Raw genomic sequence first — 27,013 nt, forward strand, 5'->3', positions numbered from 1 at the left:
TACTTCCTACGCCTGTGAACAGGTTTTCACTGGCGCAGGAAGTGCACCAGTGACAGTGTTTTCACTAAAAAAAAATTCCATTGATGGAAAAAGAATCCATTGTCTGAGAGCAAGGATCTAGTATTGCCATCCCACAATCAATAAGCAGCAGAATTGAGCAACAACAAATTGAATTCTGCCTGAAAACAGAAGGCAATGTTACAAGATTTGTAAGACAATAAAATACATAAAGAAATAATAAACAGATCAACAGTTCAAAAACTAAGAGCCAAACAGAGGTTCAGACAACTCAACCGACTTTGGACCAAGCCTCAATCTAGAGCTGCACAAACTTGAACCAGCCGTTTGATTTCCATCTGCCCATTTCAAAAATGAAGACATAAACCACTAAGATCTAACAACTCTAGAGTATTATAGCTTGAGGCAATGGCAGCTACTGATGCATCTGTAATTTTTGAACCAAGTAATAAAGCAAGCATACGCAGACTCCTGCCTTAACGATTTCTGTAACTACAATACACAATCCACATATTTACCACAAAATCCAAGGTAACTCAAGTGTGAGAGGCAACCGAACGGACCCCAACAGATATGGCCTTTAAGTGGCTCTTTTCACAGCAAATTCAAGGGCCGCGTTAGTAAACCCTCAAACACCCAAAATAGAAAAGAGAATTACAGACGAATTTAATGTCGGAATCACCAACTTTTCAACAATTAAAACTACCACTATCATCACAACTTTTCAATCGCCCCACCCCACCCCCAAAAAGAAGGAAAAGTGAAGACTAAAAGAACTAATTGGGTTTTGTTTCCTTACTCTTGTTAAAGATCTCTACATGGTCCTTGAACGGCCAATCCTTGAACTGCCATTCCTTGCCGAGCACGAACCAAGCTGATAGATGACACAAGCTTTGATTTCAAATCTTAAAATGTGTCAAAAAAAAAATTTCTTAAAATGTGATTGAGAGGCACACTACAACAAAACAGTCTGTGGCTGGGAGGCATCACACTTCACAGAGTGTAAATCATGGAGTTCAAATGGGAACGTACGACTAGAAATTAATAAAATGAGATGTTCACAAGTTAGAATCTTATCTTAACCACACCAAATTCAATAGAATATCTCAATTAAATCTCATTCATAGCACATGTATAAAGAGCCACTTACAGGCCACCAACAGACAATAAAACACAATGAGTTGCTCTAAAGTTAAGTTTATCATAACCAAGTCTGCAACACTGAACATAACAAGTGGACTATAATACTCTACGATGAGCAGGCAACAAGTTACCTTGGGGCTAGACAGATTGAACTGATAACCTATTACTGCCAAACAGAAGGCAACTAATAAATAAGAATGATAGATATGACTAAATTTCTGACCAAACACACCTGGAAATATTCATTTACAATGGGAGAGCTTTGGTGTGCTTTGTTTCAATAATCGGCAAAGAGAATTGAAGTATAGTGGAACATTTATGTAACACTTAATCAACCAAAAAGTAGTGATGTTCACCCAGATTTTATTGACAGCAAACCAGGTTGATGTGAATGCCAATAATAGCCTGTGACAAACAAGATTTGAACCCATGCCTGCAATGTCTCCAACATTGTCACCAACATTGTCTGCAATAACCTATATACAGCCAGTAAAAGAGGAAAGTTAAATATAAATATATATTTTTATTTCTATTTATATATATACAGACATGCCCAAAAATGGAAATGCAGATACTGGACACATCTAAGATATGCTGAAGAAAGCAATGTGAAAAATCGTTGCCTGCATCACAATTAATAGTGTTGCTCTCAGACACTGAAGATGGTAAATGACAATCTTTATTTATAGGATGTATATAGATAGATCTTGTGTTTTGGTCTGACAGATGTCATATTATATCCATGAGGCACATTTTTTCGGCTAACCCATCCATATTGTGGCCTAACCAGAAATGCAACCCCAAGAAGAAATCCTAAAATAAATCCTCCAATATGAGCAAAGTTGTCAACATGAGGGAGGATTCCCACTGCTAAATTGATTACAATAATAAACATGTCACCAGAGCTGCAAACTGAAATACATACAAACATAGGTCGAGTAACTAGCATAAACATTGACTCTTTGCATTAAAAAAACCACACACGAAGTCACAAAAGTCAAAAGTACCTTATTTGCATAGATTGTCCGATTTGTGAGAAGCTCAGAAAGCATAGCGCCTAAAAACCTGATTGAATGAAAAGAGCTGACAAAAGGCTCCCACCAAGTCCAACGAGAATATATAAAATGCCAATTCTCACTGCAAATGAAACAAGCTTTCAGTCTACTCAATTGGCAAGAGAGTGAAGCCAAAGAATGACACAGGTATCACCAATCTCCATTAACAAGTACTCATAATTTAGCTCCAAAGGGGTTTGGCATAAATATAAAAAAAATACTCAGATAATTTTGACATAACAATTTTTATTGTTTTCTTTTACCACAGTTCTTTCCCAACAGCCCCCAAAATGAAACAAAATGATGCCATGCTAATAAATCCCATGAAAACAGAATATGAAAAATGAAACAACCAATGCATTATAAAATTTACTCTTCCAATCATGCAACCACACATAAAACACAACCTCAAACAACAGAAAAAATGGAAGCGATGTGCTATTACTTCACAATAAATAATCCAAATCCCAGGCCTCTCCACAAAAGGTAGAGAATGAATTTATCACGACTTCAAGCAAGAAAATAACCTACATGATAAATTCAGAGGCAGAAATGGCTTGAAGGGGACAAGTTTCCCTTCATGGTTAGAAACAGGTCAAAGCCTCAAGGCCAAGCCATAACATGTGTACTTCTGAAAGGGTGTGATGCCATATAGGGAATTATATCTGTCAATAGGATGAAATGCATCCAGCAGCAAAAAAAAAAGGTGAGGAAAATAAAGCATAAGAAAACAATGGGTAATGCATCAAATGCATCCAGCAGCAAAAAAAGGGAGGAAAATAAAGCATAAGAAAACTCTCATTGTCCTGTTTGTATCCAATTCCTTTGTTGGGATAACTTTGTGAATTGGAATAGGATTCTCAGTCCTGTTTGTATTCAATAATGGAAATGGAATCTTTTTCTATATTTCATATTTGAGTTTGATTCTAACTTATTGTCTTCTTTGGATAGGTATGAAAACTCTCTCTCTGAATCTAACATGCAACTATTTCCTACACAACAGAAGCCAGGAAATAGGGTGATCGACATGTTCTGCTATTCACTACATTCCTTGGCCTTCCTACCGTTGAAGTAAAGACCAAAAAAATCACCTATAATATTCACAATAATAAGCATTCACAATAATAAGCTATATATTCATCTCTATGTACAAGTACCAAAGTACCAAAATGTTTAATTTCCAAAAAAGAAAAGGCTATTAAAAAGCCTTAGTTGTTGCATTACTCCTCAATGAACACTATAAATATAAGACCCCTCTTGGTCTGATTTTCAGCGTGAGCTACGTATGTTTAATCACACATTATATGATGTCTAAGGTTAAGGCCCATATAAAGTGATCGCATACGGTTGGGCCATATGGTATCTCATATGGTATGGTTTTATTATGTACAGAGACCACATCATGTGCCATCATGTGTCAATTTTCAATTTTATGATGGGCTAAATTGGAAATAGACTATAAGATGGTTACAATTAAGTTATGGTCCCCAAACCATATATAGTGGTTGTTCTCTTTTGCCTCCCTATCATCAAGAAAGAAAACTGTCCCTCTTTCATTAGGTTCAGAGAAAAAGGCAATGCCACATATAGAGGTTTTGGAAGATCATACCCGTAAAAGATCTACCGGAGCACCAATGTATTCAGGTATGCTTCCATATCAAATTATGTTTCTTATCTTTTCAATGGTTTAGCACGAACAAGTTAACAATCAAATAAAGTTTTTCGGTGGATTTAAAATTCAACAATTAGTATCCGAACACCTTGTTCTTGTTGAATCGTTGAAATCATCGTTTTTTGACATTTTGTTTCTCGTTGGGTACGACGATCTGTTGGGGTCGGTTTTTCGATGTGGGCACCATTGGGTGCCTGCATGATTATCGAGGAAAGGGGAAGGACCGGATCCCCTTTCTCGAGTCTCTTTCCGACTGATGGCGGGGCACGGGAGAAGGAGGGCCGATTGGCACTCTTCACGTTGTTCAGAAGTGCCCGGACACAAGGCCGATCGACCCTCCCCTTAGGGTCACCGGATAGGCGGGAGGGCTGATCGGCCCTGCCCCTTTCCTTTTTTTGTCTGACAGATCATCGCCGGTAAGGGTTTTCCCTTTTTTGGATCACTGGACGAGGCAAGGGTTTTCTCTTATTCAGATCACCGAATGGCTAAGGGTTTTTCCTTTTTTGGATCACCAGACGAGGTGAGGGTTCTCCCTTATTTAGATCACCGGATGGCCGAGGGTTTTCCCTTATTCAGATCATCGGACGATCGAGGGTTTTTCCCTTGCTCGGTTCGTCGGACGAAGAGGGTCACAGCCGGTTAGTTGGAAACCGATAGTGTTTTGGGCATACAATTTGCCCCAGCCACCATCGGTGACCATCTGAGGTCGGTCTTGTCCAGTGACAGTGCGTGGGGCATCTGGCTCGCCCCAACCGCTATCGTCGGGTGCCTCAAGGCCGGAGACAACCGGAGACCTCTTTTGTTTCACCATTATAAGTCAAGACCGGTTCAGCTTTCAGCCGATTCGGTGACCCAAGACGGTTTGGCTCTTTACTAGTATAACGACGCGCAGGGCTGACTCAGGCTTCAGCCGATACGGTGACCCAGACCGGTTCGGCCATTAGGCATGGGCTGGTTCAGCGGCCTACAATCGATTCTATCACATGGGGCAGGTCGGCCATTAGGATTGGGCCGATTCAGTGCCCTTTAACAGACTCAGTCGAGCTAGGGTGGTTCAACCATCGGCTTCGGTCCGATTCGACCCCCTTTCTGCTAGACCTGTGTTAGGCCAGGCTTGACCTGACCCGCGGGTCGGGCTTGGTCAGACCCGACCCGATGGCCCAAGCCCTATACCCGATTGTGGTGTTGGGGTCTAACCTGTGATGGGTTTGGCCTATTTTGACCCGCCGATGGGTCCGACCCGATCCCATGGGCCGGACCCTTGCATGTGCCTTGAAATTTATAATAATACATTTTTTTAAAGGATTTTATTATTGAATTCAGAGTCATTGAGTATGCATATTGGGTCCCTTTAGAGGGTTGTCTTCGGTTACTTTTTAACCCTATACAGATTATGGTTATCTTTTCTTTTTGTTCATATGCATGTATTAACATATTTGAACCATGGTATTCTTTTCAGAATAAGGATTTGATATTCTAAATGAGTTAATCGAAACAACATGTTACCAAAGTAACCTTTCATGTGGAAATTAACTTATTTGAAATAATGAGATGTTTATACATTTGGATTTCATGCAAATAGTGATTGGCCCAAAGGAAGATTACTATTTGGCCGATCCCAAATATATATATTTTGAGTAATAAATATGGGATGATTGTACGGTTTTTCATGTAAATAACGAGTCGGTCCAAAGAAAGACTCGTTGTTTAACAGGATTAATTGTTCATGTTTGATTACTATGATGAGAGTACCACTTACAAGTTGATATTTTTGTCCAAAGACCGAATGTCAATGTTGTGCTAGGTATCTTCTGATGGTGTTCACTACAGTTTAAATATGTTAGTTTATATTCATGCATGTGAATATGTATGTTAATTGTGAGCTTATTTTGTTCTTGATTCAGTTAATACTTCTACTTCTACGAGCAAATATAAATTTGATCTCTGTTTTGAATGGCTCTAACTTCAAAAACTAGAAAAAGAACATTATGATTATTCTCGAATACATGGATCTGGACCTTGCACTTCGAGAGGATCAACCACCTGCTCTTACAGATAGAAGTTCTGCTGAGGATAAAAGAAACTATGAGTGGTAGGGTGGATCCAATCGCATGAGTTTTATGATTATGAAATGTGCAATTTTGAAAACCTTCAGGGGCACTGTATCTGAAGAGGTTAATGCCAAGAAGTTCCTTCAAGAAATCAAAAAGCGTTTTGCTAAAAACGAAAAGGCTGAGACAAACACTCTCCTTTCGAGTCTTGTTTCAATGAGGTATAAAGGTAAAGAGAACATTAGGGAGTACATTATGGAAATGTCCCATCTTGCTTCAAAACTAAAGGCACTAAAGTTAGATTTGTCGGAGGACATGTGCACTTAGTTTTAATATCTCTTCCTACACAATACAGTCAGTTATAACTGCCAGAAGGATAAATGAACTCTTAATGAGTTTATTTTCCACTGTGTGCAAGAAGATGAAAGGATGAAGCAAGAAAAGACAAAAAGTACTCACTTGGCAGTAGCCTCTAAGGACAAATTGAAGAAAAAAAATGAATAAGGAAACTGCAGTGGACCCTTAATCGCAGAAGAAACAAAAGAGACATGAAGATCCAAAGTCTAGTTGTTTCTTTTGCAAATGAGAGGGTCACATGAAGAAAGATTGCACTAAATATCATGCTTGGCGTGAAAAGAAAGGTACGCTCCTTGCTTTGGTTTGTTCTGAGGTTAATTTAACTTTTGTACCCAAACACACTTGGTGGATGGATTCTGGTGCTACCACTCACATATGTGTATTCATGCAAGGTTGTCTAAGTTGCTGAATGTCAATTGATGCTAAAAGATTCATCTATGTGGGCGATGGCAAATCAATTTAAGTTGAGACAATAGGGTCTTTTAAGTTATTGCTAAAGACCGATAGTTATTTAGATTTTAAAGAAACATACCTTGTATAATCTTTTAGATGTAATTTGGTTTATATTTCTGCATTAGACAAATTTGGTTATTCTTGTTTATTTTATTTTGAAATAGTCAATTTAAATTATTTCTTGATTCAAATCTTATTGGGACCGGTTCTTTATTTGTGGTTGATAACCTATATTTGCTTAATATTGTTGCCTAATATAATGAAACCTTGCATTTAAGTTCTCGTGGTACAAAACAAAAAATAATAAATGAGAATTCTGCTTTATTATGGCACAAGCGCTTAGGTCATTTTTCTAAACAAAGAATTGAAAGGCTTGTGACAAGTGAAATTCTTGATTTCCTTGGTTTCACTGACTCTTAGGTTTGTGTTGAGTGCATAAAAGAGAAACAAACGAATATAAGAAAATTAAGTGCCGAAATAAGAACAGACGTCTTAGAACTAATTCATACAGATATTTGTAGGTCATTCTCTACAGTTTCTTGGAATGGTCAACAATATTTTATTATGTTCATAGATAACTATTCTCGTTATAGGTACCTGTATTTAATTCATGAAAAGTCTCAGTCCCTGGATGTGTTCAAATCATTTAAGGCTGAAGTTGAAACCCAACTTGGCAAAAAGATTAAGGTTGTCAGATATGGCCATGGTGGTGAATACTATGGTAAATATGATGGATCAGGTGAACAACGTTCAGGGCCATTTGCTAAATTCCTAGAAGAATATAGTATCGTCCATCAATACACCATGCCTGACAATTCTAGCATGAATGGTGTTGCTAAGAGACAAAATATGATCTTAAAGGATATGGTATGGAGTATGATTTCTCATTCTACTTTACCAGGGTCCCTTTGGGGAGAGACATTAAAGATTGCAACTTATGTATTAAACAGGGTACCAACTAAAGTAGTGACCAAGACCCCGTATGAAATGTAAAAAGGCAAAAAGTCTAGTATGAAGCATTTTCATATTTGGGGATGTCCAGCTGAGGCTAGGCCATACAAGCCACATAAAAAAAATTTGGATTCACGAACGAGTAGCTGCTATTTTGTGGGATATTCTGAAAAATCTAAGGGTTATAAATTTTATGACCCTGTGAATAATTCCTTTTTTTAGACAGAAAATGCTTGTTTATTTGAGGATACTGAGTTTGGGGGGAGTGATAAAGTAAAAAACCATTGCTTTTGAAGAAGAGCATGTTTCTCTTCCTATAGTTGTTATTGATAATGATCAGATTTTTGTTTCTGATATTGTCCCAACAAATCCAGAACAAGGCAATGCTTTAGATCTCTCTATCCAAAATCAGGCTTTTACTCCTGGAGTACAAACTGAATAACCTCAAGAAACACCTCAAGTAACTCAAGAATAAGTGCCATTAAGGAAATTGTTATCATTGCAAAATTTTACTTTTGCAAGTCAAACAAACCTTTTGAAAAAGATTTTGAAAATAACTTCCCTCTATTTTAAAATACAGGATAACTCTGAAGAATTGGACTCGCCTGTCGTTACGAGGTTCAACCGTTCCTGGCACCATAACCAGAGGTAATTGAACCAATGATTAATCTTATGCTTTACTTTGTTCAACTGTCTAAATCGATGTTCTATTTCCTAAATGCACAAAGAATCAGGCATGTGCTATGACTTAGAAAAAAATGCACATTGAAAACATGAAGTATGATTCAAATATTTGAAATACTTAGAAAAAAAGACACTTTAAAAATCGGGAATCACATTGAAGAATACTTTTGAAGAAAAGAAAAATCAATTTCTGAAAAAATCCTGATGTTTTGAGAAAACCGATTTTTGAAGAAATTCTAAGAAAATTGATTTTGGAATTGGTCCAAAGGATGGGCGTGAGGCCCTATGAAATATTTTCATGATGTGATCTAACCTAGATGATGTATTAATGCGATTTGAGAAAATATTTTCTGAAGAATTTATGAAAAATCATTGATAAAAAGAAATTTTGTACCTTATAGAATTTAGATGAAATAAATTCAGCACATATTCCTGATTATGACTACAAATATGTATTGAATATAGTTCATTTGACTCTAAAAGGGGAAAATATTTGAAAAACTTTTGTAAATATTCAATGATTTCTGAAGATAGCCTAAGAGTGTAGGCCGTTTATAACTTAAAAGAAGATAATAAATCTGGATATTGTTCGTATTCTGACTCTTTTAAACTTCTAACCTAACTAGAACACTGACTAATCCTAAGCTAACCAAAATATTTTCAAATGTGGCACCACCTAGTTGAGGGCCCCACTTGTTTTTCAGAAAATAATTTTAAAAACCTGAAAATAAAGGGGTTAAAAACAAGATTTTCAAAAAAGGTTTGAAACAACAGGTAAAAATCAAAATTCTAAATCAACTAGAGTCCTAGATGAATTGAAAATCTCTCGAATGTGGCATCAATTATGTGGGCCCCACATTTGAGTTTTTGAACAGGTTGAAATAAAGGTTAAAAAAAGAGTTTTTTTTTTAAATAGATGAGAATAAAAGCAAAGAACAAATTAGAGAAAACTAGAGTCCTGAAACTCCAGAATAGAGTCCTAAAATTTTAAAACTCTTAAATTTTGGTTTTTGAAAGACAAACGAAGAAATTTTGAAATTTCTTCTCAGAGATTAGTGAAAATGAACGAAAAGATGAAACCAGGGTTAGAGTTCTAATCAACTAGGACTCTAGAATAGAGTCCCAAAATTTTTAAACTCTTAGAATTGGGTCTATTTTCGAAAAACAAGTGAAAATAGAGTAAAATGATGATGTCAGAGTAGAGTTCTGGACCGACTGAAACTCTGGGATAAAGTCCTAAAATTTTGAAACTCTACAGTAAAGTCCTAAACTTTTGAAATTTGATTGTTTGAAAGATGAATAAAGAAGTTTTTGAAAGGTTTTCTAAGAAATGAAGTCAGGGTTAGAGACCTAGTTCAACTGAAACTTTGGAAGAGAGTCTTAATTCGACTAAAATTCTAGGATTTTGATTTCTTTCGAAAGATTTTGAAAGATTTTTTGAAAATGGGTAAAAATAGAAACGAAAGATAGAGTCCTAATCTGACTGAAACTCTGTAATAGAGTCTTAGTCTGACTAAAAATCTAAAATTTTAGGCCAAAATGATAGATTTTGAAAGATTTTCTTGAGAATAGGTAAAAATAAAAGTGAAAGATAGAGTCCTAATCCGACTTAAACTCTATGGTAGAATCCTAGTCTAAGTAAAACTCTAAGATTTTGGTCAAAATGAAGGGAATGGACAAGGGATAAGGCTACCTCTGATTTAAAATCAAGATGAAATTTTAAAAAGGTTTAAAAGACAAAGTCTTGAATCAACTAAAACTCTAAAATTTGAAAAATTTGGATGAAAGAAGAGATCCAAAAGTGACACAACCTAGATGGGTCTCATCCGAGAATTGAGATAAGTTAAGAATTGATTTTAAAACGAATCCAGATCGCTTTCTAAGGAATATCAGATCCTGGATGTTGATAAATGGCAAATATCGATCTAAAACCCAACTTTTGAAATTGATTTTGAAAAGATAAGTTTTAAAATCAAATCTGGATTTGAAGATTTTGGAAAACAGGAGTGTTGGATCTCAAAATGATATGCAATGCAATACAATGATATGAAATGATTATAAAATGATATGAAATGAGATGCAAAAGGCAAACCCTGGATGAGGGATTTGAAGTCCCAGACCCCTGGCGGAGACAAAGAATTGAACATTTCTGTTCGAAGGCAAAATTGATGATTGAAATTAACCCAAAATGGAGATTGAATTCTGAAATATTTGAATTTGAGGAAAAATTCAGACTCTGAATCGCCCTGGCTCAGATATCAACCAATTGGTTCCCTGAAGGATTTAGAGAGCGGGCCCTAGTGGCAAGAAGAAAGGATTTATGAGCGAAGGTAGAAAATTTGGGGTGTTTACAGATGCTCCTTTTTGCTACTAAGCCGGTTGAAAGCCAAGCTCAGTGGCAAAGAAAAATACACCAAATTTGGGCTATAAAATACCCTAGTTAGAAGAATCTGACTGGGTATGAAAGAATTGGCTCTGATGATAACGATAGATATGAGATGGAGAATAAAGAAGAAAATTCACCTTATCAGAATGATGCTCAGGCTTAGCCCTTAACCTGGATGGGACAAAGATACCTCACGGAGGAACGAGGTTCAGGCTTGACCCTTAACCTGAACGGGGATGGACAAAATATTTCATGAAATGAGGTTCAAGTGTAACCCTTAACCTGAACGGGTATGGATAACGGAATCCTCGAATGAAGAAACCATGATGGAACCTTCAAATTTTGCACAATAAATCTGAGAGGGGTTTGCAAAAGGATGAAAATGGGGTTCCCTAAAGCTTGAAAAGAGGTTGATCTTGGGCGTCTCATTGCTGAGACTGGATGGCTTTTAAAACAATAACCTGTTGTAAAAACAATTTGGGTTTAACTCTTACCCTGAACGAGAACCGTCTATGGTGGGACAGTAGGGAACACAAGGAAGCATGTGAATCTGAGAGCCCGGGCGTTCAGATTAAAAATAGAAGGGAAGGATCTTGAAAACTCTTGTTATCAAGTCCTCCAGAGGGATAACAACAATGCCAGAATATGTCAAAATGGACATCGAGCTCTTCGCTTCATGTCGGCATAACTTGAAAAGATTGCCAAGATGGTAAAAATTTGTAGTTGATTTCAAAATGATTAAAAATAAGCACATCTGTGTAAAATGTATATTTCTTCTTCCACGTAGAGTATTACCTCCAACTGGGCTAACTCCGTAGAATCCAGAATCAAAATCAAATTTATTGTTGTTGGGTTTCTTTAACGAAGCTATTCATTTCCTTGATATAAAAAAAAAAGAATTTATTCTCATTATCATAAGAGCAATTTATGAAAGGGTATTGATAAAAGAGTTTCACATGAATAAAGAGAATTCTTGGCAGATTGACAGTTTGATATATGGAGTTTACCCATGATGATCTTTTTGCACACTTTTGAGACATAAGAATTGAGCTTTCTTGGGGTTTGGCGAGAATTTTATCACATCAGCCTTCAACTCGGCTATGTTCTAATTTTTCCTGGAATGACACGTCACATACTCTTTCAACTCGAAGATGATCCAAGTCTTCTTTGGTCCTAGGAACTATATTGATAGTAATGTCTGTTTTAACTGAAATCTCTTGATAATCTTTTACGCTCATTTGAGACATGAAAAGTAAGCTCTCTTGGGATTTGGCAAGAATTTCATCACATCAACCTTCAACTCAGTGATGTTCTGATTTTTTATGGAAAAACACGTCACATGCTCCTTCAACTTGGAGATGATCCGAGTCTTCTTTGGTCCTAGGAATTGAATTGATAATATGGTCTCTTGATAATAACACTGATCAAATATCTTTTAGGGATTGTCGTGAGGTTCACCACATCAATCTTCAACTTGGCAATGTTTTAAACTTTCCCTAGAAGGACACGTTAGACACTTTTTCAACTTGGAGATGATCTGAGCCTTCTTTGGCCTCAGGGGTCTAACTCATCCATCAATCTTCAACTTGATGATGATTGAGAGATCCCTTTTGCAGATATTTGATTGCAACTTGAATGATTAGAGAGATATTGAAATTGAGTGGATTCTTTTTCGCTCAGAATATTTCTATTGCCTTATTACCAGAAGAATAGTCTTTAGAAATGTGTCATAGCTATGATCAATATCAGTTCACTTATAGCTTTTCAACTTTATTGAATTTTTCTTTTATCGGTCATATTGAGGATTTTTCTTCGTCCTTTTGGTTGACCAACAGAAAAGAACTTAAATTTTTTTCTTTCTTCGCAAAAGTTTTGTCCTTTTGGAGGGAATACTAAAACTAATATGAGGTAAAATTTTGTGCAATAAAGATTTTGAGATCAATAATTGTTTTTTATGATAAATTGGCAAAATATTCTTGGAATCCTTGGTGAAAGAAATTGCTTGACATCTGATTGACACATCCGTGACTAAATTCTCCTCTCCTTTCCCCAAAGGAGAGACTCAGGCTTGACCCTTACCTGAACGGGTAATAAAAAATACTCCTCTCTTCCCTGAAGAGGAGGTGTTTGCAAAATGAACTTTTGAAGAGAAATTAAGTTTTCGTCAAAACTCCCTAACTTTAGGCTTCTCTTATAGAAATGTGGCCGATTGGATAAGATCGATAAATTGTCATAGAAGAGTGAGTCCATCATGCTATGGGATGGCCTAACAAAAAATATTGGGGGGCCACAAGCAGACCGAGCTTCCGTTGAAACTCTCACTGAAAAAGGAGTTCCTTGTGTAATAAAAAAAATTGTCTTGCAAACTGTTCGCAGAACATGAGTCCCTTCAAACTCTCTCTAGAAAGGGATTCAATGAACAAACAATAGTTGCATGCGAAAAGAACGAGCTTCATCGAACTCTCCTTGTAAGAAAGGGTCTCTCACAAGAAAAATGATTGATAATTGATTTTGAGCCAATTGGGAATGAGTTCGACACAAAAGTCGAATCTTGGACGACCATGATTGGTGGATGCAACCCGAAGGTTGAAAAATAATGACTTTGATAGAATTGATAACTTGAATTTTGCTTGATAAAAATTGGTGACCCGACGGCTTGATCGATTGTAGGATCTTAATGAAAGACAGGATCATAAGGGATGGTTCAAAAGGGGATTCTCATTGGTTTCATAGGAACAACATCCATTCCATAAAAAATAATATCGGTTCCATAGGAACAACATTGGTTCACTTAAGAGCAACATCAGTTCACTTAAGAACAACATCGGTTCAGTGAAGAACAACATCAGTTCACTTAAGAACAACATCGGTTCACTTAAGAGCAACATCGGTTCAATTAAGAACAACATCGATTTACTTAAGAACAACATCAGTTCACTTAAGAACAACATCGATTTACTTAAGAACAACATCGGTTCAATTAAGAACAACATAGGTTCGCTTGAAACAATATCGGTTCACTTGAGAACAACATTGGTTCAACTAAGAACAACATCGGTTCAATTAAGAATAACATCGATTCACTTAGGGTATGTTTCATGGCTTGTCCAGGGTTGGACGAAATGAACAAAAGAGACGGAACTGAACATTGGTTATGTCCATTCCGTAACAACTGTTCCAAGTCCAATGTTTGTTTGGACTGTACTCAAATGCCATGTTCCAAATGTCCGTTGTTTGATGATGATGTACTCAGATGCTATGTTACAAATTGCAACAGAAATTGCAAAAAGTTATAGGCTCAGAGCAGGTTCATGATCTAGCAATGTTTTGACAGGAATGGGCATAAGTTTAGACGCAAAAGAGTAAACTTTCACCTTCAATTGATGAATATTTATGATACAAAAAGCATATATAAAAAACTAACATAAAAATAAGTTCATAAAAACCACAAATCCCTGTATAAGTTCATAAAATCACAAAAATAATACACTTATCAATGCAAGTCATCGAAAACTAACATAGAGTATTTGGCATATGCCTCTATCAGAAATCATGTTATCAAACAACCAACAAAAGACAAACTGCCACTTCTGTGGTTGCTGATAAACTCTGATTCTGAATGCCTCATAAAAAATCATGACCAAGAAATGATTAACAAACAATTTAGATGGGATAATTCCAAAAGCCCACCTAAAAATAAGCCACAAACAATTGGCATGACCAGACTTGAAATAATAACACAATGAGCATGAATAATATCCATAAAATTCCTGCCACAAGAACCAGTCTTATGAAATTTTTCTTCCAAACAGGCTTCAATGGAGATTCTTGAAAGCACTAATCAAGAAGAAAATACAAAAAGAAAGAAGAACAATGAAGAAGAAGATCATCAAAGAAATTAGAAAAAAAGCCCTAATTAAGCAAAAATCAAAAAAAGAAAAAGAACGAACAAGAGAAGAAGAATAAGAGGAATAAGAAGAAGAAGAAGAAGAGGAAGGGGGCCAAGCGGCCTCGCCTCCGCAGGCCGTGCCCCTTCGCCGGCCGTTGGTGCCCCTTTGCCGGCCGTTGGCGCCCCTTCGCTGAGAGAGAGCGCTCCACCCCTCCGGCTGCTGCATAGGAGAGAGAGACAATTTTAACATTTAAGAGAGAGGGTCAGGTGCGAGAGAGAGGGTCGGCTGCCCCCGCTGCCGAAGGGACGCCCCCTCTTGGCGTCGGAGGCGGTGGTGCCGCCACCCGTCGCTCCAGCAGAGCCCTTGCACACACACACACACAGAGACAGAGAAAGAGAGAGAGACATTGACGGGCACGACATGCTCGTTAATGCATATTTTTTTTGTCCTCTCCATTCCTGTTCTTTTTATAACAAGGGAGGAGGTGGATCGAAAATTATAAACATTTATGGACGCGGCAGACGCGCGGAACGCCGTCCACTGCGTCCAACATTTGTCAAATTTGGTTGTTCCCAGCGGGATTTTCGTCTGAATCCCGCTGGGAATGGCGTATCAAACATGCCCTTAAGAACAACATAAGTTCAATTAAGAACAACATTGGTTCAACTAAGAGCAACATAGGTTCAACTAAGAACAACATCGGTTCAATTAAGAACAACATCGGTTCACTTAAGAACAACATCAGTTTAATTAAGAACAACATCGGTTCAATTAAGAACAACATCGGTTACTTAAGAACAACATCAGTTCAATTAAGAGCAACATCGATTCAACTAAGAACAACATAGGTTCAACTAAGAACAATATCAGTTCAATTAAGAACAACATCGATTCACTTAAGAACAACATCGGTTCAATTAAGAACAATATCGATTCAATTAAGAACAACATCGGTTCAACTAAGAACGACGTCAGTTCAATTAAGAACATCGACATATGCATCCATGATTTTGCGCATCTGGTCATAAAAAATAATGGCCATTTACTTTAGTGTTCTTAAGCCAAAATGGCATGACGGTATAGCAGAAAGTGCCCCAAGGCGTAGTGAAGGAAGTTTTGGATTGGTCCCGAGCAGCCAATTTGATCTGATTGTAACTAGAATATCCGTTCATGAATGAGAACATGGCATGCCCTGCCGTGCTGTCAATCAGAAGATCGATGTTTGGAAGTGGATAATCATCGTTCGGAGTTGCTTTGTTTAAATCCCTGAAATCTATGCAAATCCTCACCTTGCCATTCTTCTTGGGAACGACGATGATATTGGCTAGCGTTGGCATCATACGACGCAACGACAAAGGTAAATTACATGAGCCTTGACAATACAAGATGTGACGGCCAATTCCATAAGATATACACCAAGATCTGTATCCAATGATAGTTATGAGGCGAGCGAGTGAACACCGAAGTGTCATAGAGGGCTCAACCAGAAGCTAGGGCGAGATACCATTTTTAAGAACACATATACTACGCATTCGAACATATATATCTAATGATAGTTACGAGGTGAGCGCGTGAACACCGAAGTGTTCTATAGGGCTCAACCAAGAACTAGGATCAAATACTACTTCAGAAAGTATATGCTATATACAAACAAGCAATTACTTGAGAGAGATGGATCAACGAAGCAAACTTACTTCAAATCACGAAAGAAACAACTTCGAAACGCTTTAACTGCTTCAAACGGGGTTTGAATTGATTTATAAATCTGTTCACAAGCTCGAAACTACTCATCGTTAGCACCATGTCATCCACATATACAAGTAGGATAAGACACTCTCCATGCAAATGATATGTAAATATAGGGGGATCTGAAACACTGCCTTGAAATCCATACTAAAATAAAAAATCACTTAATCGTTCAAACCATGCTCGAGACGCTTGTTTGAGGCCATATAAAGCCTTCCTTAGTTTGCAAACATGAGTGGGAAAACTCGGGTCTTAAAAACTAGGTGGTTGTTGCATATAAGCAATTTTATGAAGTGTCCAATGAAGAAAAGCATTTTTTATATCAAGTTGATGAATTTCTCATTTTTGAATAGTAGCCATAATAATAATAAGCCGAATACTGGCAGATCTAATAACAGAAGAAAAGGTTTATTTGAAATCAATACCTTTAACTTGGGTGAAATCATGAGCGACTAATCGAGCCTTAAGTCGATCAAGACTTCCATTGGATTTGAGTTTTGATTTGAAAACCCATTTTGATCCAACTACATTAATAGTAGGATCCCAAGTCTTATTGGAATTGAGGGCCACAATTTCTTCATCCATGGCCATTTTTCAACCGGAGTGAAACATGGCTGCTTTGATGTTGTTGGGCTCTCTTGGAATGGATGCATAAGTCATGTGGATATTGCCATATTTAGGATTTGGTTTAAATATGCTGGCCATTCTGCGAGTGACCATAGTTCGACTTTGAGAGGGTTCAATGTGAGCATCCTCATGGTCTCTTCCATTATTAATTTCAAGACTATCTATATGACTCTAATCTCCTCTTTCAATGTCATTTTGAGATTTATGTGATCCCCCAATGAGATGTGGAAAATTGAGAGAGTGCTCTTCATGATGAGAATCATTTTTAAATGTAGGGGAAACATCTTCATAGACATTCTTTTGAGGATCTAAATATGTAGGAGATGAAAGATCTTCCCGACTTATTCCAACCAAGTTTTCCCAATCATTAAAGGAAGAAAAATCATTTTCCACTACGTCATTTTTGTAAAGAGAGACAGGATCTTTGAAAGGCAAATTGTTTTCATAAAAAATGACATGTCTTGACATGTGGATTCAACCAGTGCCAGGATGATAACATTTATATCCTTTATATTGCGGGTTGTATCAAGGGCAGCAACAAGGGCAATCAGGGCAGCAACCTAGGAGAGTATAAAGGCCAGAGAGGGAAAAGTTGTAAAAACCATGATAGACTTCTTCAATACAGTCCTCAGCAAAAGGGTAAGAAGCAGGAAGGACCAAAGCGCAAGGATTGGAGCAATGATCGAGATTTCACTCCTTTAGATGAGCCGCTCGACAAAGTCCTCGAATACATGTTGTCTAGCGGATTAATCAGGCTCCCAAAAGCCGCCAGTCCTTCCACAATCATGGGAAAATATATAGACCAATTCTGCAGGTTCTATCGAGCAACAGGGCATGACACTGAGCATTGCTTTGTCTTCAAGAATATAGTTCAAGACTGCCTTGATAAGAATCTCTTTGTCAAAAACGAAGAAAAGTGTCCAGTTCTCCTAACCATGCAAACCCAGTCCAGCTCCCAGAAAGAGGTCAGCACTCAGCAGAAGTCAAGCAAGCCGAAGCATGATGGTTGGGGTTATGATCGCAAGCTTACCCCTCTAGGTCAGCCTATCGAAAAAAAATTCCAGGGGCACTGTCCCCGAACCCCCGACTATCACACCAAATTTGTTTTTTTTTTTGCTACAACCCTGTTTGCCCCCCCCCCCTCACATGAATCCTAACTACGCCACTCGCTGCTGGCAACAACCTGGGGTATAGAAATAGAAACAGGCACCCCTGGAGCAAATGATGCTCAAGGTGAAGAAGAGATTATATTTGCAAAACGTTGCTTAAACTTGGAGTTGATGTGCGATGAAGTAATATGCACATGTGACAGTAAAGTGTAAATGGAAAAGTGCAGAAATGCAAGTGCACAGGGAATGAAGACTAGTGAACACAGGGGATGAGCAACGCAGGTGCTATGCTGTGGCAGTGAGGATGTGCAAAAAAAAAAATGAGGAAGTGAAGGATATGTGAGTGCAAAAGGTGGAGTTGCTGTGATGCAGGGAATGTAAGAGTATAGTGAGACAGGAAATGGAAAGATGCAATGGAACATGTAATGTAAGGTGATGCTACAGGAAGTAAATTGAATGCAGGTGATAGAAGCAAATGCAATAAATGGCTAGAGTGAAGCTACAACAGCAGATGAGAGACAAATTAAGAACCAACTAATCGCTATACCGCCACTTATTGATTGGCAGTGCTATGGAAAATGGTTAAAGAGAAAGGGAGAATTTGCTTCCATTAGTGCCTCAAAATGACAAAGTTGAGGCCAATATCCAATCTTGATTAATCCAAAATGTATATAGCATGGGCCATATTGTCTTTGAACTTGCAGTATCCCTTTCTCCAACATACATAATCCACTGGCTCACTATTGACAAAATTAGTGGATATTAGAACTGGAAGGTTTGGGCAGGTGTATGCAACTCCCTTATAGATTGCCAAAGTGGATCACAGTAAGTGATGACAGCTAAGCTTCTGAGTGAATCTTTGTGTTGAGAATCTTAGTCTGTTAGACATGTCCATAATTAACTTACATCACCTCAGAGTGCACATTGGAATTCAAAGGTGTAAGGATATAAACTTACCAACACCTTTATCACACCATTCTGCAGGATGCTATATTGGTTACAACAACTAGTTTTAAAGGAGGTGAAGATAGCTCCTCTTGGGAACACACCCCAAATGGAGGTTTTGCATCAAAAATTTAATCAGAGCTCTTTCAAGTCCATGAAAACAGCTTTAACTGGATGACAAAGGTTTTGTGAACACAAGGATCAAGGGCAGTGCTATCATTATGAATAAATTGAAGGCACTAATTTTTACATGTGAATGTACAGTATTACTCTATGGCAAGTAGGAGCATCATATGTATGTCAATTAGGAAAATCTCAAACTACCTATTGCATCAACCATAGCTTAAAATTGATATGAGATTACAACGTGAGTATGTGAAACTACAAATCAGATAAATGGATGCATATGCAGTAAATGATTGTGCAAATGTCATGCTGGTGCTATGCGCAAGTGCAAAAGTGACGAGGTGAGGTGTTATGAGAAATGGAATATCGCAGAGTGAAGTGTTGTGCAAGGGTGTGGCTGATGCAGGGAATGGAAGCAGAGTGCTTGATGAAGATGAGGCACCACATGAATTAGCTATGTGAGATGTTGGATTCAAAATGTAAGGCATCAACCCACACTATTTTGCAAACATGTGCAATGGAGAGGGGAAACGAAAGATGAGAAAAGGGAGATGGTGAATGGATAATGTAATGAAGATGATGAATGCAAAATTAGATGGATCGGATGAAGTGATGTATGCAGTTCACAAAATGAGATATGAAATTGCATAGAACATTACCTAAATGAGAAATCAGATGTACATGAGACACCGAGGAGATGATGCCACGAATGGACTGTCGTGAGATTCGGTTAAACGAGTGCAGATCTCACAATAGCTCAAAAGGGACTTCATGATAAATCAGATGCAAATTAGAGTTCAAGTTAGAGTAAAGCAATCTATAGTAAATCAAATGCAAATCCTCATAGTAGATCAGTACAGATAAGAGCTTCATAATGAAATTAAATCAGAATGATCAAGCGTTGAAGCCAGATGTGGGGTTTCACGACAAACCAAATGTAAACCTTATTTTGGATCAGCAGAGCAGAGCATTTCATGGCAGATGTAGAGATCTGCGAAATGCTGATATTCAGCAGTTTCTGAATTGAATTCAATGCGGATGCTATGTTACATTGGATTGATGCAAACAAAATCGATGCTGAGAAATAAAACATGCTGCAGAGATGATGTATAAGATTGAAATATGCTGGAAATTATACACAGGTAGAGAGGAGAGAACACATTAAATTGATCGATGAAACATAATTAAAATCAAGTAGTATATGATGTTAATAAAGCAAAAAGGGATCAAATAACATTAATCAAAATGAAATGGCAGGAAATATACAAAGAGATGCGATGGAATGAGATCTTGACACAGATCTGAAGCTAGAGAGCTTGCAGATTTTAATCAAATGATAATAATGGATGCAGAAGAAGAAAATACAAGAAGGAATAATGAAAATATAACAACCAAAGGAAAATTTCAAAAGAAAGAAGGAGAGAGAGATCCTTACTATGGCTCTCTACTGTAGAGCTGGCTTCCTTCAGTCAAGCACGAAGAAAAAACAGAGGGAGAGTCAACCGATTGAGAGGAAGTGGCATCTCCTCAGTGCGCACTCTGGCTGGATCGAGCTTCTTTACTAAACAAGAAAGGGAAGACCAGAGAAAGGGAGAAGGAGAGAAGGCAAGAGAAGGGGGAAGAGAAAGAAGAAGAGGGAGAAAGAGTGAAGAGAGAAGAAGAAAAAGAGGGATGCGAGAGGTGGATGGGTGAGAGATGGATGCAAAGTAGATGGAATGGATGAGAAAGATCGACCCCTGCGTTGGTTTATATAAGAAGAAACCATTAGAAAATTTTCAAAATGGGTCCTTCATGGTTTTAAATTTTTTTAAAAAGGGGGTCTTGTTTACAAGGCTTTTTCAAAAAGAGGGTAAAGCCACTTTTTGAAATTTTTTCTTTTATGTTTTGAAAGAAAAATCTAAGAATACGAGGGATTTAAAAGATGGGATCCGGATAAGGTTTTTGAAAGCCTTACAAAAATATTTAATTTTAAATCTTGAGGATTTTACAAAAAGAAAGTTTTTGAAATAACAGAGTTTAATTTTTTAAAATTGAGTTTCAAAATGTATCTGGATCTGAGGTTTTGAGCAAATATTGAGTTTGGATCTCGAATTGAGATTGGATCTGGATAAAATACCTTAGCCAATACAGGGAATTGATTTTTTACTTTTATTTTAAATAGAAGACTTGGACTCATAATTGGATATCAGATTCTGGATCCAAGATTGGGTCAAATATGGAAACTGAAATTGGATTTCGGATTTTCAACAAGGAAATGAATCCGAGAAATGAATAGAAATTAACCTAATTGCTTAGAAGGTGGGTACCAGGGAAAAAAAAAGAAATTTTTGAAATTTTAAAAAATTTGGGGTGTTCACAGTGCCCTCCTGCCGGTGCTGCTTAGGGAGGAGAGGAACGGGGGAGGAGAGGCGAGAGGGAGCGTACTTGGGGGTTCAGGTGTCACCGACATGAAACAGGGCATCCGACGAGAAGATCGGGCGTCGGGGTGTCAAGGGGGAGAGAGGTGGGAGAGCGAGGGCACAAGGGGGACTACATTTTTTGTTTATAGAAAACCCCCCTGCGGGGGTGTTTAAAAAAGGCAGAGGGGTTGGATCCAGTCGGATCCATCCTGGATCCAAAACCCCCTTTTTACAAAAAAAAAAATTAACATTGTCATAACCTATCCCTCTTAAAAGTATTTTGTCATCGAAATATCGTTCAAAGGTTGCCTGTAGAGATCATAGTCTAAGTTACTCAGGGTTAACAAGGATGCACATCATGTGTGTGTACCCAAACATATAAGCTTTTAAAGTGATCAAGACAACTCATAATGAGTTTCTGAGAAAAGTTTTGAGCTAATTATTCGGTTGAACAAAATTTATGTGTGATTTCATTGGTGAACTTTTGCCTGGCAAAATTCTTACTGAATCACAAAAAGTCTTAATGTACGACCATTAGAGTTTCTATTCGCCAACCTCTACTTGTTCAATCATGGTGGCATAGACACGATAAAACATTTCTCTTTGTGGTTGTTGTTGAGGTAGTTGTTGAGGTTGTTGTTGTTGTTGAGGTTGTTGTTGTTGTTATTGTTGTTGTTGTTGCTGATCTTCAACTGTGGTTCGTCTGTGCCAATCTGCTGCTTTCTTGCGATAATTTCAGGCGTAATGCCCCATCTTCCTGCAATATAGACAACCTCCAGTGTCTCGAGGGCACGATTATCTTGGATGAACATAGTTACACTTTGGACATATCTGATTTGACTATTGTTGTTGCTCGATTTCCTTATCTTGATTTTGCTTCTTGAATGGGAGTCCATGTATTTTGCCGTCAGCATGTTGTCGTTTGTTGCCTCCATCATTCCCAATAGGCTTTCTGTCTTGTCCACCCTTAACTCTCTCCCAAACGTCATTTAAAATGGTGGTTGTTGCAACAACTAAAAAAAAAGTTGAGGGTATATTGGTCAAGACCCAATGACGGAGTCCTTCCTTCAGTCCTCAAATAAATTTTTTGGCCTGCTCGCGATCATCTTCGAACAGGTTGGGCCAATATCGTTCCAAGTTTTAAAACTTGGTGGTGTAGTCCACCAGACTCAAACTACCCTGGCATAACTCTAAGAATTCTATCTTCTTCTTATCTCGTGCGTGAGGGGGAAAGTAGTTTCCTAGGAAAGCCTTCCTGAAGCCTTCCTAAGAAATAACCGTGGCTCTTGGAAATTGGATGCCCCGGGATGTATCCCACCATTTGCGAGCATTATCCTTTAGTCGATAAGTCTCAAAGACTATATTTTTCTCTTTTGATAAGGATAGTATTTGGAAAGCGCACTCGGTCTCCTCGACCCAATTCTTGGCTAGTTCATAATCAGCCTTGCCAGCGAAGGTCAGGGGATCAAGTTTCAAAATTTTCTCATACATGACAAAAGTATGATAGTTCGCCTTAGAAGGCACAACTTGATCCCTTTGGGTATGAACTTGACTTTGGATAGCATTGGCCAGGGTACTGAGGGAATCCATGACAAATCTTCATTGTTTCGATCATTCGTCAGTCGAATCATCATTCGTGCTTCGCGCCATCCTTTATTTAACAAGGGATGCTCAAGTTAGGGTTTAAAGTACTCAAAGAAGCAAAGACAAAAATTCATATATATTATGAAAATAGCATACAAAATTCCAGCACCGTTGGTTGGTTTTACATAAGGTTAACACCCATCGAATAAGAGTTCACCGACTCTTTAAAAAGCATCGAGATCCTAGCATTCTCTACTCCCCCCCTATAAGGTCCACGTACTACTTAGCATTGTTCATCGCAATACTCATGCACCCAACCTTGTGTGGAGGGGGGGGGGGTGTTAGGGTCAAAGTGTCAAGTACATCAGGAGAACCTCTTACGGAAGAAGCTTTGTCCTCCAAGCCTTGCAGAGCCAGCTGTCTCTTATCATGACCTTGCTTAAAATGTCATTGTTTCACAGAATGGCTCACCTCACCACAAAAGATAAAAAAATAATTTAATCAATAATACTTATAGTACAATGCAGATGTCAGATGATCAAGAATCATTATTTTTCTTGTCGCTCTGATACCAAGTTGTAACGCCCCCAAAATCCTAGACTTATAACTTTTTAGGAAAACATTGAAAGCCTTGTAATCATTCCTTTGTCAAAGTTTACAATAGCAGTTCAACGAGAAATGATGTTTGAAATAACAAGTCCCCAGACCTTGGGCGCATTACGGGTGAACCTTTTCCATTACACAACAGATTTGTAACTCCATACATATATTAAAACCAAATAGATTCAAAATGAGGTTTTAAAGTTTATACGATAAGTGAAATTTCAAAGAACTCTTATACCAAGTTACAAAAATGTCCCTAGGAGCAAAATGTCAGGGAAAGAGTCTCATCTTGATATCATCATGTCATCTTGCCATCGCTTTCCGTAATGACCTAATCATCACCTGTACCTATGAAACAAGGTTAGATCGACAAAAATATGATAGGTGCATAAATATAACAATTCAGAATAAGAGTAACACATGCATAGTTTCATTCGTGATATGCAACATAAGTAAAATGAAAATGATAACATTGTTTCAATATTAACTTTCTTGAGGGTACGTACAGGAGGAACGTAGAAATAACTGAAACAGCTTGGGTTTGTTATTCTATGTATTTTGATACATCAGACAACTAACCGAGTCTGCTTCTAAGGAGACGACCTATGTCCAAGAGAGAATTCCTCAGAGACCACTTGTTAAAGGGGAATACGTTCATACTTTTGCAGAAGTCATTGGGACCTATCACCTAGGATAATCTTTGGTACCCAGTCTCCTACCTCCGATGATTGGGGACACCCAGTCATTTGCTCGAGAAGTTTAGTTGTTAACAACCTGTCCATCAAAATTTTTGTACCATTCCATCCTCTCTCTTGATGGAACCAAAAAGATGAATGAGTTTGTTAGGTTCTATTTTAACTGACAACCCATTCTACATGCTTTGGTCTTTCAAATCAACTCAAGCATCTTGCCTGTGAAGGCGATCATCACTATTTATGTGATTGTTTTTTATCATTATATATTTGCACACTACGAGATTACCCTAAACCTTTCATCCAATCATCGTAGTAATAACATACCATGCATGTCTGATAATACCGCTACGATGAGAGCGGTATCGATTTCTCAAAAAGAAACCTCAACTTTGTTAAAAAAATTTAATTTCTCGTGCTCTTGGCCAAGAAAATTTGAGTCATTTTTTGATATAAAAAACAAGACTGTGCGTACCTCTTAGGGCTACACAGGTTTGAGGAAAATACTTGGTTCTGAATAAGTAACCCTCAGATATGCATTTTTTGCTTTTCGAAACAATGAATACTTCAAAAATCAGAATCTCGCATGAAATCTCTTTTTTCTTTAAAAAATTGGCAGGCATGCACAAATTTGCGTCTTTAAAAGACGCATAATGCAAGGTAGGCAGGAGTACGCAAAACTATGTACCTTACAAAGTTATATATATGTATATATAATACATATATAACAAAGCATAAGCCTATGCACATTACAGTGCGGTATATATATATATATATATATATATATATATATATATATATATATATATATATATATATATATATATATATATCAAAACATGAGCCTATGCACATTATAGCGCGACGACAATGTAAATGACATAAAGCAAGACTCGATATGTGAAACCACACATCGAGCTAAATAAACTGTGTAAGCGATGCATGATATATGTAACTGTACATCGGGTAAATAAATTGCATAAGCAGTGCATGATGTACGAAACTGTACATCGGCTAAATAAATTGCATAATTAGTGTATGATGTACGAAACCATACATCGGCCAAATAAATTATGTAAGCAGTATACGATATACAAAATCGTACATCGGTCAAATAAATTGTATAAGCAGTGCACGATATACGAAACTGTACAGCAGACAAATAAATTGTGTAAGCAGTAGCCTGTGTACGTAGCAGCACTGCAACAAAGTAAATGATATAAATTTAAATGGACAAGGATATGCAAAATTGCATCCTTCAGTTAAAAGCATATATGTATTTGTTAAAAGTGTTCTGCCATTGTCCTCGTATGCAACTTTTCCCTACCTCGAAGATGGTTGAACTTGCGCCCATGGGGTGCGCTAATAGGTATTTTGTCGTGCTGCGAATGAAACGATGAAACCACCTTAATTTAACATTGTAAGTAATGCTTGCATCGCAGAAATCGAACCTGAACCCAGTTTGAGATGACCGAACCCAGCTGGGCTCGGTATAAGAGGCGGTTAGCATAGCTTGATTGAGCCAGGCTCAGCTTGCTAACAGAGCCGGCTCAGTCTAAAAGTGGAGACTGAGCTGATCTCGGTTATAGCTGAGCTTAGCTTGGTGGGCGATGTGACAAATGGGAAGGGGTTGGGCTCGGTGGTCAGGCTCGACCCATAGGCAGCACCTCGCGGTGCAACATGGGTTGGGCCTGCTAAGGCCCAGCTTGGCTGAGGAGGGATGGGCTGGGCGGTTAGGCCGAGCCCGAACTGCCCACCATTGGCTTGTCGGGAAAAGAGCAGAGATGGGAGAGGGAGCAAAGGGCTTAGCCTGGTTGCTGAGCCCAAACTGCCCACCTTTGGCTTGTCGGGAAAAGAGCAGAGACGCAAGAGGGAGCAAAGGGCTTAGCCTGGTTGCCGAGCCAGGCTGGCCCCTAACCCGAAACGGGACCGATCCTAGTCTCGATCCTCCGTTTTGAGGGGACTAGCTGGGCTCGGTTTAGACCAACTAAGCAGGAAGGGGGGTGCTCAGCACCCTCCCTCCGAGCAATCCAGAGCCACCACTGTTGGTGGCTTTGGTCTGCCAACTGCAGAAAGGGAAGAGAGGGAGAGGGACCTATCGGGAGTCGGGGAACTCCGACGGGGGTCCGACGAGCAAGGAGAGAGGGGCGGAAGGGGCAGGAGGGCACCACCTTCCTGCATTGGTTCAAAAGAGGGAGAAGAAAAGAGGGCTTTGCCCTCCTGCGCCTGTCGACAGAGATAAAGGGGGAGGCAGGAAGGTCGACGCCCTCCTGCTGGCACCATTCCAAGAAAAGAGGGAGGCGAGAGAGTCGTTCTGAGAAAAGGGGGAGGCAGGAGGGCTGGCGCTGCTTAGGGAAAGGGGAAGGCGGGAGGGTCGGCACCGATCAGGGAGGAGAGGAGAGGCAAGACGGAGCGTACCTGGGGGTTCAGGTGCCGTTGGCATCGAGCAGGGCCTCCGACGAGAAGATCAGGGGCCAAGGGTGTTGAGTGGAAGAGATTCGGAAGAGTGAGGGGGGTCTGCA

The 27,013-nt window shown here is 38.4% G+C and overlaps 1 long non-coding RNA gene across 3 annotated transcripts; it reads right to left on the reverse strand.

Moving 5' to 3' along the window:
- Positions 1–153: 153 nt before the first annotated feature.
- On the reverse strand, positions 154–27,013 carry LOC149846435 (uncharacterized). Of its 3 annotated transcripts, XR_016430526.1 has the most exons (5): positions 26,910–27,013; positions 2,169–2,298; positions 1,518–1,637; positions 818–892; positions 154–356 (listed from the first exon to the last, which is right to left on the reverse strand). It is a non-coding gene; the product is annotated as an uncharacterized LOC149846435 (long non-coding RNA). The 3 variants fall into 3 exon arrangements; XR_016430525.1 differs by lacking the exons at positions 154–356; positions 818–892 and adding an exon at positions 25,819–25,873 and having other exon boundaries at positions 900–1,637; positions 26,910–27,012; XR_016430524.1 differs by lacking the exons at positions 154–356; positions 818–892 and having other exon boundaries at positions 900–1,637.

This window comes from Nuphar pumila, chromosome 2 (genome assembly GCF_984573655.1).
Source record: "Nuphar pumila chromosome 2, dmNupPumi1.hap1.1, whole genome shotgun sequence".
Lineage (NCBI taxonomy): Eukaryota > Viridiplantae > Streptophyta > Magnoliopsida > Nymphaeales > Nymphaeaceae > Nuphar > Nuphar pumila.